This window comes from Saccoglossus kowalevskii, chromosome 11 (assembly GCF_978046115.1).
Source record: "Saccoglossus kowalevskii chromosome 11, keSacKowa6.1, whole genome shotgun sequence".
Lineage (NCBI taxonomy): Eukaryota > Metazoa > Hemichordata > Enteropneusta > Harrimaniidae > Saccoglossus > Saccoglossus kowalevskii.
Window position 1 is genome coordinate 13,512,600 of NC_140651.1, and position 12,743 is coordinate 13,525,342.

The following is a 12,743-nucleotide window of genomic DNA, read 5'->3' on the forward strand; positions in this document are numbered from 1 at the left end:
TCCAGGCAAGAAACACACTCATAACGGAAATAACCACAATTCATCATTGCATGCTAATGAAAAAACAAACTAACGACATGTTTCTACTGGCCAATGAGATAACATTTAACCTTTCGCAAATGATATCATTACACCCTGTGCTCATTGATTGCTCTTCCTATCTGTATCCTATCAGATAAGCATATTAATGAGGTCATATGACCATATATATGGCAAAAAGAAATGTAACTGATTTCTCAGGTCAGACACAATTCATAAGTGCATTGGCTGTATGTCCGTAACTGTAACATCTCCAATATTAACGTTATGAATATTAATGAGGTTGAATTACCATATATGACATGATATCATTTAGCATGATAGTCACAAGTCTTGTGCAATAGCTTCAATATTGCACTGGTTACATGATCTTTCCTGTAACAGTGCTTGAGATAATAAAGTTATGCATATTTACTTAGGTCACATGTTTATGTATGATCATCTGATATGTTTGTCGCAATTCTTGTCTATTGGCTATAATATTGCACTGGTTGCATGTCCCTCTCTGCAGTAGTGCTGTAGATATTACCGTTACGTATATTAATGAGGGTCACATGACTATATATGATCATCTGATATGTTAGTCACATCTCTTGTCCCATAGCTTCCATATTGCACTGGTTGCGTGTCTCTATCTTTAACAGTGTTTGAGATATTACATTTATGCATATTTAATGAGGTCACTTAATCATGCAAAGTCACCTGATAAGTTAGTCACATGTCTTGTCCCATAGCTTCAATAGTGCACAGGTTGCATGTCCCTATCAGTGAAAGTGCATGAGGTATTACAGTTGTGCATATTTAATGAGGTCAGATGACTTGTATGGACACCTAATAAGATAATCACATGACTTGTCCCATAGCTTCAATAGTGCACAGGTTGCATTCCCTATCAGTGAAAGTGCATGATATATTACATTTATGCATATTTAATAAGGTACAATGACCATATTGGGTCATCTGATATGTTAGTTACATTTCTTGTCGTATAATTTCAATATTGCATTGGTTGCGTGTTCATATGTGCAATAGTGCTTGAAATATTACATTTATGCATATTTAATGATGTCACATGACCATATATGGTCATCGGTTAAGTTAGTCACATCTGTTGTCCCATAGCTTCAATATTGCACAGGTTGCATGTATCTATCTGTAACAATTATTGAGATATTCATGCATATTTAATGAGTTCACATGATCATATATGGTCATCCGATATGTTAATTACATCTCCGTCCCAAGTATTGAATATTGCATTGGATGCATGTTCCTATCTGTAACAGTGCTAGAGATATTACAATTATCCATATTCAATGAGGTCACATGACCATATAAGGTCATCGGATAAGTTAGTCACATCTCTTGTGCAATGCCCACCCTCACGTTTCCCATTTTAGATCTGTATCCCACTGAAATGGGCAGTTATTGATTTTTTTGCTGAAAATGATTACTCGTATCCAAGTAAATTTGGGATATTTCTCGTGTTGTAGCCACGCCCACCTATCCTGAAACGGTCGACTGTTTCAGGATTTCCGACTCTCGCCGAAAGTGCGCCACCAAATGCCAAAATGTGAGAGGAAGTCATACCCCTGAGCCGTAATAACACTGGTCATTCAGTATACTTTTAAACGGTATACATTTTTCAGTCGGCGTTTTTTGTCTATTTTCTTTTTTTTTGAGAGAGAGAGTTTTTAGATGTTGTGTTGTGGGCAGTTGCAGTGAAACGTATAGTCATAGTGTAAGTATTCACACGTTTCTAATCGATCCGAAGGTGCGACATCAGTGGACGAAAGCCACTTAACCTCAGATTCATTTTTTGGAAAAACTGTCCTCGTCCATGAAAAAAACAACTAGGTTTAAAGAGAAACGCCGACAACATAAACCTGGCGCAACACTTTTGAAAGAAATAGACCATGATCACCGAGGCGGATTTCAGAAGAGAGAGAGACGTCCGGCAAGTGTTTCAAATGAGTTGACTTTTTTGCGATCCTGAATATCATTTTATAGAGACCATTTAGTAAAAGCATGGAGGTAGAAAAGAGATACTACCTCCATGGTAAAAGTTAGCAATAATTTTGAGTGTCACGAAAACGAACCGTCGGACAAACAGGAAATTACACAGCCCTTACACACTGCTAATTGTTTTCATTTTCGAAGGCTAAAAGTTTCTGAATTGTTTGGTGGTTTGGGTTGAATGTCGAATTCACACCTCTGTTCTTTTTTTACCTCCATGCTTGCAGCTTGATCTGCGTAATAATTTCTGAAATAAGAATCCGGGCTTGGTCAATGTGTTTCCACCAAATAAAGTTTTAATGTGATGTTATAATTATGACAATCACGCCATGGGTCATGCTAACTCGAATCCACTCTGAATTTATCTGTATGTGTGTCGATCTCGATTATTTTTGTTATCCAATTAAACGCCGCTTTTAACGCACTTGCCCTCGTCGTGACCCGACGCGTTCACCTATTTCAACAAAATTTCAATTTATTTCCACGCGGCTGTCATTTATTTAGTAACTTTGATTTGTCGTTTTTTAAATTATTTTATAGTGATCACTATGGTCTAATGTTTAGAATGTCAAAATATGTTCTCTTTTATTTTAATTTTGAAAGTTTTACTCAGACGATCGATGAAATAAAACAGTGTAGTGACGTGCCTAGTAACCTGCTAAATAACGAGATAATTCCACGTCAAATTCTATTTTGTCCAGCGACAGTGTACAAACGTGCGCCACTGACGATCACGGTGATCAGCTACACCAGAACGAACATATTTCGCATCTAACTCAACCCCATGCAACAATAATTGATACTATGTTTTCATTATGGTCCATTCCTCCTCGACGAACAAGTACATAAGTGAAAATTTAGTCAAAGACGAGAAAACTGCAGAAGAAATTTGCCTTATTTACACGTATCGGCAATGCAAGCTGCCATGCGACTTCCCCTTCTGACGTCACAAGGGGAATTTCTGTATGCAAATAAGAAGCTAATGAGGAGCCTCGTTTTAAAATACACAAAAATAAAGTTGCCGTAGATTGAGTTTAAAACACATTTTTTCACTTAAAAAAATAATCCATGCTTAGAAACATGAAAAAATAATAATATTTATGTATCAATGGATAATTTTAGGCGTGAAAATAGCAGCCATTTCACAGGCACTTTTAGTATTGCACAGATTGCATGTCCCTTTCTGAAACAATGTTCGATATATTACATTTATGCATATTTAATGAGGTCACATGACCATCTATGGTCATCTGAAATGTTAGTCACATCTCTTGTGCCATAGCTTCAATATTGCACAGGTTCCATGTCTTTATCTGTAACACTGCTTGAGATATTACAATTATGCGTATTTAATGAGGTCACATGACCATATATGGTTATCTGATTTGTTAGTCACATCTCTTGTCCTATAGCTCCAATATTGCACTGGTTACACGTTCCTATCTTTAACGGTGCTTAAAATAGCAGAACATCCCCCCCACTTCCAGAATATGAGAAAAAAAATGTGAAAAACATTCCAAAATTTTCTTCCAAAAAACGGCTTATCGCCTGGACTCGCCATGTCACATGATCTTAGTCGAGAATTACGCAAATGAGATGCAAAAAATAATTTCAAAAAATTCTAGAAAAAAAAGTTGCGTGACCGCTAAAGTTTTTTTGATGAAAAACGTTTAGATTACACCGCCAAGTAGCCACAACCGGTGCTTTTTTCTCGATTTTGAGCCGTTTTCATCGGCTCTTCGACCGGCATTTTACATCATAGAAATGTATTGTATTGCAGCTTGAAATAATATTGGGTGTGGATATCTGTAATTGGGCAAGGTCACTTAAAGTAGAATGTTACTCACGAGTTTTTTTTTTTTACACGTGTACGTATTTTAGTGAATATAGCAATAGTAATGTTTTGTTTCACCATCTGTCTACAATTATTAGTTTAAGTAAAAGTCAACAGTTTGAATAAAAATAAGACACAGTTGACAAGGTAATAACAAGTATAATAACTGCGGGTGACATTACTCTTTGTCAAATAAAAAAAATTGTCAGTATGACTTCCGTGTAAACTATTCAACCTAGATTATTATTAAACCTAGATTTGACAGAGATGTAAATTAATTTTCACGTAAAAATCGTGAGCAGCATTCTACTTTATGTGACCTTGCACAATGACCTGTGCCCAATTTAAAAGATTCACACCCATTATTCAAGCTGCAATACAATACATTTCTATGATGTGAAATGCCGGTCGAAGAGCCGATGAAAACGGTTCAAGTTCGAGAATAAAGCACCGGGTGTGGCAACCAGGCGGTGAAACCTAAGCGTGTTTTATCAGTTTTCACTAATAAACTGTAATTAACAAATTTATATGTGACATTTTTGCGTCTGTGTGTGACATGAGCGGTTAGTCTGAAAAGTATCTATACCCGCTTGCATTTTCATAATACGTATCGTGGTTTGATATGAAGATTGACCATGAATTGACCCGGTGTTTTTGGAGCTATTCCCAGTGTTAAATAGGGTAAAATAATCAGTTGAACATGGTCTTATATCCCGATACCATATATACAACGTCCAAAAATTAAGCTTAAACGTAACTAAGTTTAATATTCTGATTGCTTTATAAAAAAAACAAAACACTCCCGCTCAATAATAAGTATCTAGCACATTTCGAGGGACACTTTTTTTTTTTACCAAACGCTTCAGCGTGGTATTAAGAGTTTGTTTTCAGGGGTGGGTGATACCAAGGTGGGAAATGGATGCATATATGGGGTTAATTCCTTGAATTGCAATATAGAGGGTTCAAGCTGAAATACAATATATAGTGTTTTCATGTTTCGTCTGATATTTCTGTGGTATTCTGCTGCTGTAAGTAATGCACGATTTGTTCCGAAATTCAGTATATTGTGTGTATTCCAGGGTTATTCGTTTTTTGCTAAAAACACCCCTATTTTTTTAGTGGCAGAGTCGAATAGTCTCACTCCCACTGGGAAATCTGCATTGTTGCTTGAATGTGAGTTAATTAAACACCTTTTCCAGACCGGCGAAAGAGTATAGACAGCCAATTTTAACAGCCTGTCACGTGATTTTAGTCTGAATGTCAACATGAAGAGGCTAGTCCATTTTACGCAGGAGTAATTGGGAGTAGAAAATGTGAGGGATAGTATCAACAGAGATGTGTATAGTGAAAAGTAATATCTATCCTTCATTTGCATCTCTGAGCATTTCTGTTTTAGTATATTGGTTTGAAAATGTTGAACTTGCATGATTTGCAATGTGTTTTTTTAATTGGGACTCCCCTATTGATCGAATCCCGGGTTTGAACGAGAACGGCACACCACGTGATTCGTTTGAATACAATGCTGACGGGCAAACATGCCGTGTTACTGCAGTACTGCACTGACGGGATGACTTACTGGTACTGCATGCTACAACTTCGCTTGTGATGTTGCTTGTTAGCCATGGATTACATGAATCTTGATTACCAGTCAAATGTTGCTCATTTGACGTTGGTAATCTTTATTTGGAACTGAGTAACTTCCTGGTACTTCGTACTATGATAAAAATCAGTCAACATACATCAAGTTCTCTCAATTCGTAGTATTCCATGTGATGTACACCTAATATGCCAAAAATGTTGCTGAACGATTTGAACTGAATAAAAATAGCAGACGAAAATTTGTTTACAAAATAAAAATACTTCGGTTGCCAATGAAAACCGGTAAAAAACAAGCAATATGTTTTCGGCTGTTATCATGGAAGGGACATGAACGTGAAGCTAACGTCTGTTTATAACTAAAACCGGGCACCTTATACGAGGTTCGCAAAATAACATGGCAGTCATTAGAAGTCACTTTATTTTATTGTTAGGACGTATTCAGCCGTTAAATGTATTATTTCCAACCGTTTTGCGATAGTATTTTCTAGATTGGAGGCAGCATTTACATTTTATTCAAAGTTCAAAGCTGCGTTGGGATTCCGTTGACAGTGGTAACAATGTCGGCGCCGGTGATCTCTTACCAGTGCGCAACGTAGCCACAATAAAAGGCTATTACAAGACTTTGGCTGTTGCCATGGTAGCGGTGGGTCAGGATTGTTTTTCCAATTAGTGATGGTACGACCTGCCTGTCAAGTATGAACCGTGACAAAATCAGCCAAGCCAAAAAAATCACAGAAGAGTTAAAAAGCCATTCCTGCTGAACAGTTACTCTAACTTCGGGGTCAACTTTCTCATTAATGAAAACAGATATCAAAAATTCAAATAGTAACTTTTTGCCCACACTCAAGCCGAGTACAATGAGCTATGTCTGAGGTGTTGTATCACAGGGAGTTGGACAAACTTATGTATTTTAATAAATTATTGAATAATAAAATGTTATATAACTTTTCTTTTACCCCCCTCCCCTTCCTGGTATCTATTTCAAGTATTTTTGTCAGGTTCAAATCGTTCACCAGCATTTTTGGCATGTTAGATGTACATCACATAGAATACTAGGATTGGGAGAACTTAATGTTTGTTGACCACCTGGAATCTGAGTTTTATAAATCTTGAAGGGCTCTCGGAAGATCCACCCGCTGCCTGGACCCGCAGTGAAATCTCCGATTAATATGGAGCCGCAACCATCAACATCGATATACCATGAGGTTTCTGTTGGCGACGTTGCGGCGTTACTCGGTTCCAAATAAAGATTACCAACGCCAAATTAGCAAAATTTAACCGGTAACCAAGACTCAGTCCATCCACGACAAGCAAGCAACATCACAAACGAGGTTGTAGTGTGCAGCTCACGAGTCAGCGACGACCGATTTCAACGAAAGTCATTCCGTCAGTGGAGTACTGCAGTTGCACGGCATGTTTGCCAATGCACAGATCTGTGGAGGAACTTTTAACTTCAACATCAACCGTGTATCGTAGTCGCCCAGTTTAAGTTCTGGTTCTGTCGTGGTCCCAACTAAAGGGCGACAGTCGTCGTGTCGCGTCCTGTTCAATATGGGACTCATAGCGACGTATACAACGCGTGTAAAATACATTGTTTATTTACATGAAATTCGAACACGCGCTGCGCTACGACCACCGCGCTTAAACATCCACGAGTTATTTATTCGGACAATGACTTAAATTAGACGTCTGATTATTTTATTTTCACACGTACAGCGACACGCGTTCTACACTGACAAGCGTTGCTAGGTCGCAGCACTGTCTTGGAGCATATTAATGGGCAATTGGGTTCCCCGATCTAAATTTCTATCCCGGTTTGTTGCACGTTCTTTTTTTAATATGAAATAATCAAATATGGGACATGTGTATAATAACAGAACCCCACACCCTCCCCGTGGCTTCGCTCGTGAAAGTACGGCAGCAGGATACACCGCATCACTCGTGAAAATAACTTCCATACGCAATGAAAGCCACGGGGAGGGTATCTGTCATAATACTTCATTATCACTGAAAACATTTTTCCCCTGAAATAAATTCCAGTGAATATGCCATTTCCCTCACACTCTATTGAGACACAGCGCAGTGAAAATTGGATTCACATGTAATGCTTGAAAACATGTCAGAAAAAATAAATTAAGTGAAATTCTACGTGACTTCATAATAGTTGGAAATGAACACATTACACCCGACCCTACCACTCTATATACAATGTAAACTACACCCCAAAACATCCTTTCACCCACAGTTACTACCGTGTTTCACCAGTGTATTCTATTTGACGTCAGGAGAAATTGAAATAAACAAATTAATTATAATTTCAGCCTCTAGTTGACCACTGATTAAATAAACTACCTCGTCTTTATGTCAACTTGCAGTTATTCGTTGCCTACACCAGTGACTTCAAAATATATGTTTCAATCCCAGGAATTTCACTCGCTGTTAATTGCATGGGAGTGGCAGTCTTTAATGAATTTCTATTGTCATGTCAATTTCTTGCGATTACTCGAACATTAAGCTGTAACCACATACCGCCTAGGTGCTGTAATTAAATCCTGGTGTAAGCACCATATGAACTATGAACAATGTATGTGAAGCCAGCTGTGGGGTATATTCAATCCTATAGATTTCTCATTGTTTGGTAACTATTTGCTGCAAATGCAACAAAAATCAATATAAAAAATATTACCCACACAGTATTCTACAGGTTACTTGTTTTACCTAGAAACGAATCTTTGATTGATCTCGAAGTCCTGGGCGCCACATCGGAAAACTAGCTTCGGACCTCATGTACAGTAGCGCCCTCCAACAGAGCCACTCATATACCACAAGTTCAATCATTTGAACTCGTTGGGTGTACACTGCGTTATTATAGCTGAACTAAGGAGTGGCACACATTGAAGGTTTACAGGACATTTTATACATATTGGGTAAGACAGTTACAGTTTATTAGTGAAAACTGATAAAACACGCCTAGATTTCACCGCCAAGTAGCCATAACCGATGCTTTTTTCTCGTAGAAATGTATTGTATTGCAGCTTGAATATTGGGTGTGAACATTTGTAATTGGGCACAGATCACTTAAACAGCGGGTCTGGGTGTATAAAAGGAAAGATGGCCGCCACTTTTCAGTATGCAAATGACACTCAAGCGTGAAACATCTCTTCGGGGTGCTCCGCAAAATCACTCTTTCCGACAATCTTAACGCCTGTGGTGCGTTATTTTTATGTCGTACACAAACATGAATATGTCCGCGATACAACTGTGATGTTATTTACGAGTTCGGTGCGATGTCAGTGTGATTTCCGCGTAAAAGCGACGGAAAAGCATGATTCAAACAGTCGTTTTGACTGCTCAAACTGGCTGTCAGTCATGGGTTTATGTAAATGTAAGGTGTTAATCCCAAGTTGTTTGTTCAATCTCTAGGTATGTTTATGTAATTACGGAGTTGATCATGTAAGTGATATCGTGGAGCTAATAAGAAATGATATCCTACAAATCATGCTTCACGAGAGCTAATTATCATCCCCCTCAATTATATCATTTTGAAGAAATTTTAAGGTAGAGATGCAGTTTATTTGGCTTGCTTTTTAATTGAGTAATTAGACAATGAAGATGGTATTATATATCCAACATGTTATATATTTTCTGAAAGCTTATTATACAAACTTTGTAAAACTTGTCTTTATTTTAAATATCCAGAATGCGTTTTTGATTTTGGGTCAAAAATATGCTCTTTTGGACAAAAGTGGTTTAAAAAAAAATAGCTTAAAAACTTCAAGTCCGTTTGTGGGTAAAATCACATCACTGGATACCTTGGTATACTACTAATTCAAATGCGTCCACTCATCTCTCTAACGGCTTTCAAAGTCGCACAGCATGACCTCAAAGTTCACTCTTTTCTATTTTTGCATAATTTATATATCCATGTTAATTGCGGACTTGTTATTTTTGTTCCACTCGCCGTAATAAACTGTCCGGACGCATTTTGAAGGGGGAACACCTTGTCAATAATGTGTGAAAATTTCGAGGCAAATGGCCAAAGCGTCTATCAGCTATTTTAATTTAAAACCCAAGAATTCACCAAAAATAGAAGACGAGAAAAAGGCTAATTTGCATATTTGCGCGTTAAACCGGGAATTACTGCTTTGTCATACTTTGTCATACTTTCTAGACTATTGAAATTGAAAGTTAACATATAGACATAGACATTTTATGTAAAATCGTTGGACCAGAACAACTGCTCTTGAATATATAAATCAGAAACACGTCATTCATACCAGTGTTTTGGTGGGGTCGGTAAAAAACACGTGTCAAGGCCAAGTAAACATTACGTCATCTCATGAATTATTAAACAGGGGGCGGTCCGAGGAAGGTGACCTTTTATCACGATCAAAACATCATGGCTTCTCTTCGATGTATTTTCAATAAAAAATCTACGAGTATTTCAGAGCCTATGGTTTACCGTGAAAAGTACAAAGTGGGATATTAAATTATTTATCCTCGATGATTTTTATGTAGTATTGAGAACCAACTCCAGGAAGCGAACGCACAATAATGAATAATCGCGTAATCCCAGAATCGAAACGCGAGGCACAGAAGTTTTGTTCAGCGTTTCCAATCCCAATTTCCCCACTGCAACATATTTGCTAAAAGAAATATTTGAATTCTGTTCGTTTTTTAAGGAGGCAATTTTTTATTTTTTCCGATTTTGGTAACGCCTTATTCAGGGATTTTCTAAGACAGTCGCAGACAATCAGCGCACGGATGTACGTACAAAACATGCTTTTGTACTACCGGCGACGGTCGCCTGCAAGAGGAGAGCTCCAGCTCCTAACGTAAAAGTTTTAAAATTTCGACCAGTTTTAAATAATTAGTGTTGGAAATCTTACATGTTTTAAAAGTGCAAAATTAAGGTGCATTTTCGAGCGGTCGAATTTTTCTGAATAGAAATCAGCAAATGAAAAAAATAGGAGTGCTAAACAGTGTGTTCGTTAGTTTAAAAAAAATGGAATGTCCGTCAAATTGACGTAAACTTCCCCATTTTTCACGAAAAAAGCAAAGGTCGTGGCCGAGTTGCAGGCTAAAAAAACTCAAAAATCAAAACAAAATCATCAATCAGTAAGTATTATGACAAGGAAAACAAAACATCAGACGCGGAGAAGTTAATGTATCAAGTTACCTCTCTCTGTGATTTATTTTTCATTGAAATTATTTGCATGTTTTCAATTAATTTTAATTTTTAATTTTGTCAGTTGTTTGCTTCATTGAATTAAACGGAGTTCGTCCGGTTGTAAACAAAGCTGTCTCGCACCACCTAGCAAAACTTGCGAATGATCGGAAAGTTTGTATCTCCCCGACCCAGTGCAATATATCCGGTTAGAATCAAAGCTCACGTGTCCCTTATTTTAGGGACCAGATTCCGCCGTAAATTCGGGATGGGATTTAGAAAAAAATAAAATAGAACTTTTAAGGTGTATTTTGGCGTCATTTTCGGACATTTCAATCGTTCCTGATGCCTAAAACAGAGTCTAAGTTTTACCGTAGTCATTGACGCCTATTCAAGAGTATGATGTTTATTGTGACTAGCGTGAATGGGTAAGCTTCGTTTCGACAATGAGCTGTTATCACTGTAAACAATGTTAAATTATTCTTCACATGCTCAGTTTATTTTTTGTGAACAATTATTTAAAAATAAAATCTCTCAGTCAATCAGAAACTCGGATTCACGCCTTCAGGGAAAGTCACGTTTGGACGCTCACATCGATTTTGTTTTTCGTTCGGCGGGCTGATGCCTTCAGTGTAGCTTTTTACTCTTCCGACATAGAAATCATCTGAATCTTCTTTCTACTTCTCTTTCTTTTCACACCACGCATAATGTAATGATAAAAATTAGGAAAAAACGCTGAGGAAATATAATGTTTGGTTTGCTAGCGAGCGATAACTGATTTGAGAATAATTGCACATGCGCGTGAATTGAATGAACTATGACCCGTACAATCTCGATTTGCATATTGTCAATCAAAGGTCCTGTTATTTGATTACTCATGCAAATTAGGCAATTGGACATAAACATTGCCACGTGAGAGTGTTTTTTATTTTTAATCAGAAAATAACCAGCAATTTTAACGGTGTTCCAATAAGAATTCATTGGTCAAATTTTCACAGAATGTTCTTTAGATAAAAATCTATATAAAAAACGAAAAAAACTATTTTTGATTGAAATTCACAAATAAACTGCATCTCTACCTTAACGCGCGGACACGCTCGTTTATGCTCAAAATTTTAACCGGAGTGGCGAATTCGAGCAGCTATCCACACTTTTTATGATCGACGCCCGGGCATTCCGGCGAGTCGAGTCCGCCTTGTTGTTTACTAATTTTGGTTAGCGATTAACAATAAGACAATACCATTCGATCCATGGGGGTGACAGTCCTACGAATGTGCCGACATTGTCGAAGGACAAGGACAGGACAAGTTTGTGCAAGTGTGGCGAGACTCCCGTAGTTACGCGGAAATTATTTACCTCATGTAAAAAAAGCATCGTTTCTCATTGTTGTGCTATATTGTATCGTATCATGGATCTAGGTAGGCCTGCGTACAGTCTATGGAGGTACGCCGGGCTGTGGTGGGGTCGTCTATCAACCAAACGCGCTCCCGTACACACAGCACTGTATGCAAGGCTAGCATCCAAGAGCTTCGTGGTTGTGTAGTCAAAATAATGTTACAATGTGAAAACAGACAACCACTCAGCCATAATATGTATCGAGACAAAACATAATTTGTCGATAATCGAGTGTTGCAAGGAAAAGTGAGATTGTCGCAAAATGTAGCAAATCGTTTTCAGTGCCGCTAAGAAAGTCTCGCTTTGTTTGCGCCCACTATAAAACATGTATAGTAAACAAACCGCCCTTTTAGAAAATATTTTTATTAAAAATAAGTACAAGTCAACTAAAACGAAAATTAAAACATGTATAGTAAATGGACAGACACCCCGCCCTTGTGGAAAATATGTTTATTCAAAATTATTCAAAGTACAAGTCAACTGAAACGAAAATTAAAACATGTATAGTAAATAGACAGACACCTCGCCCTTGTGGAAAATATGTTTATTCAAAATTATTCAAAGTACAAGTCAACTAAAACGAAAATTAAAACATATATAGTAAATAGACAAACACCCCGCCCCATGGAAAATATGTTTATTCAAAATTATTCAAAGTACAAGTCAACTAAAACGAAAATTAGTCAATAACAT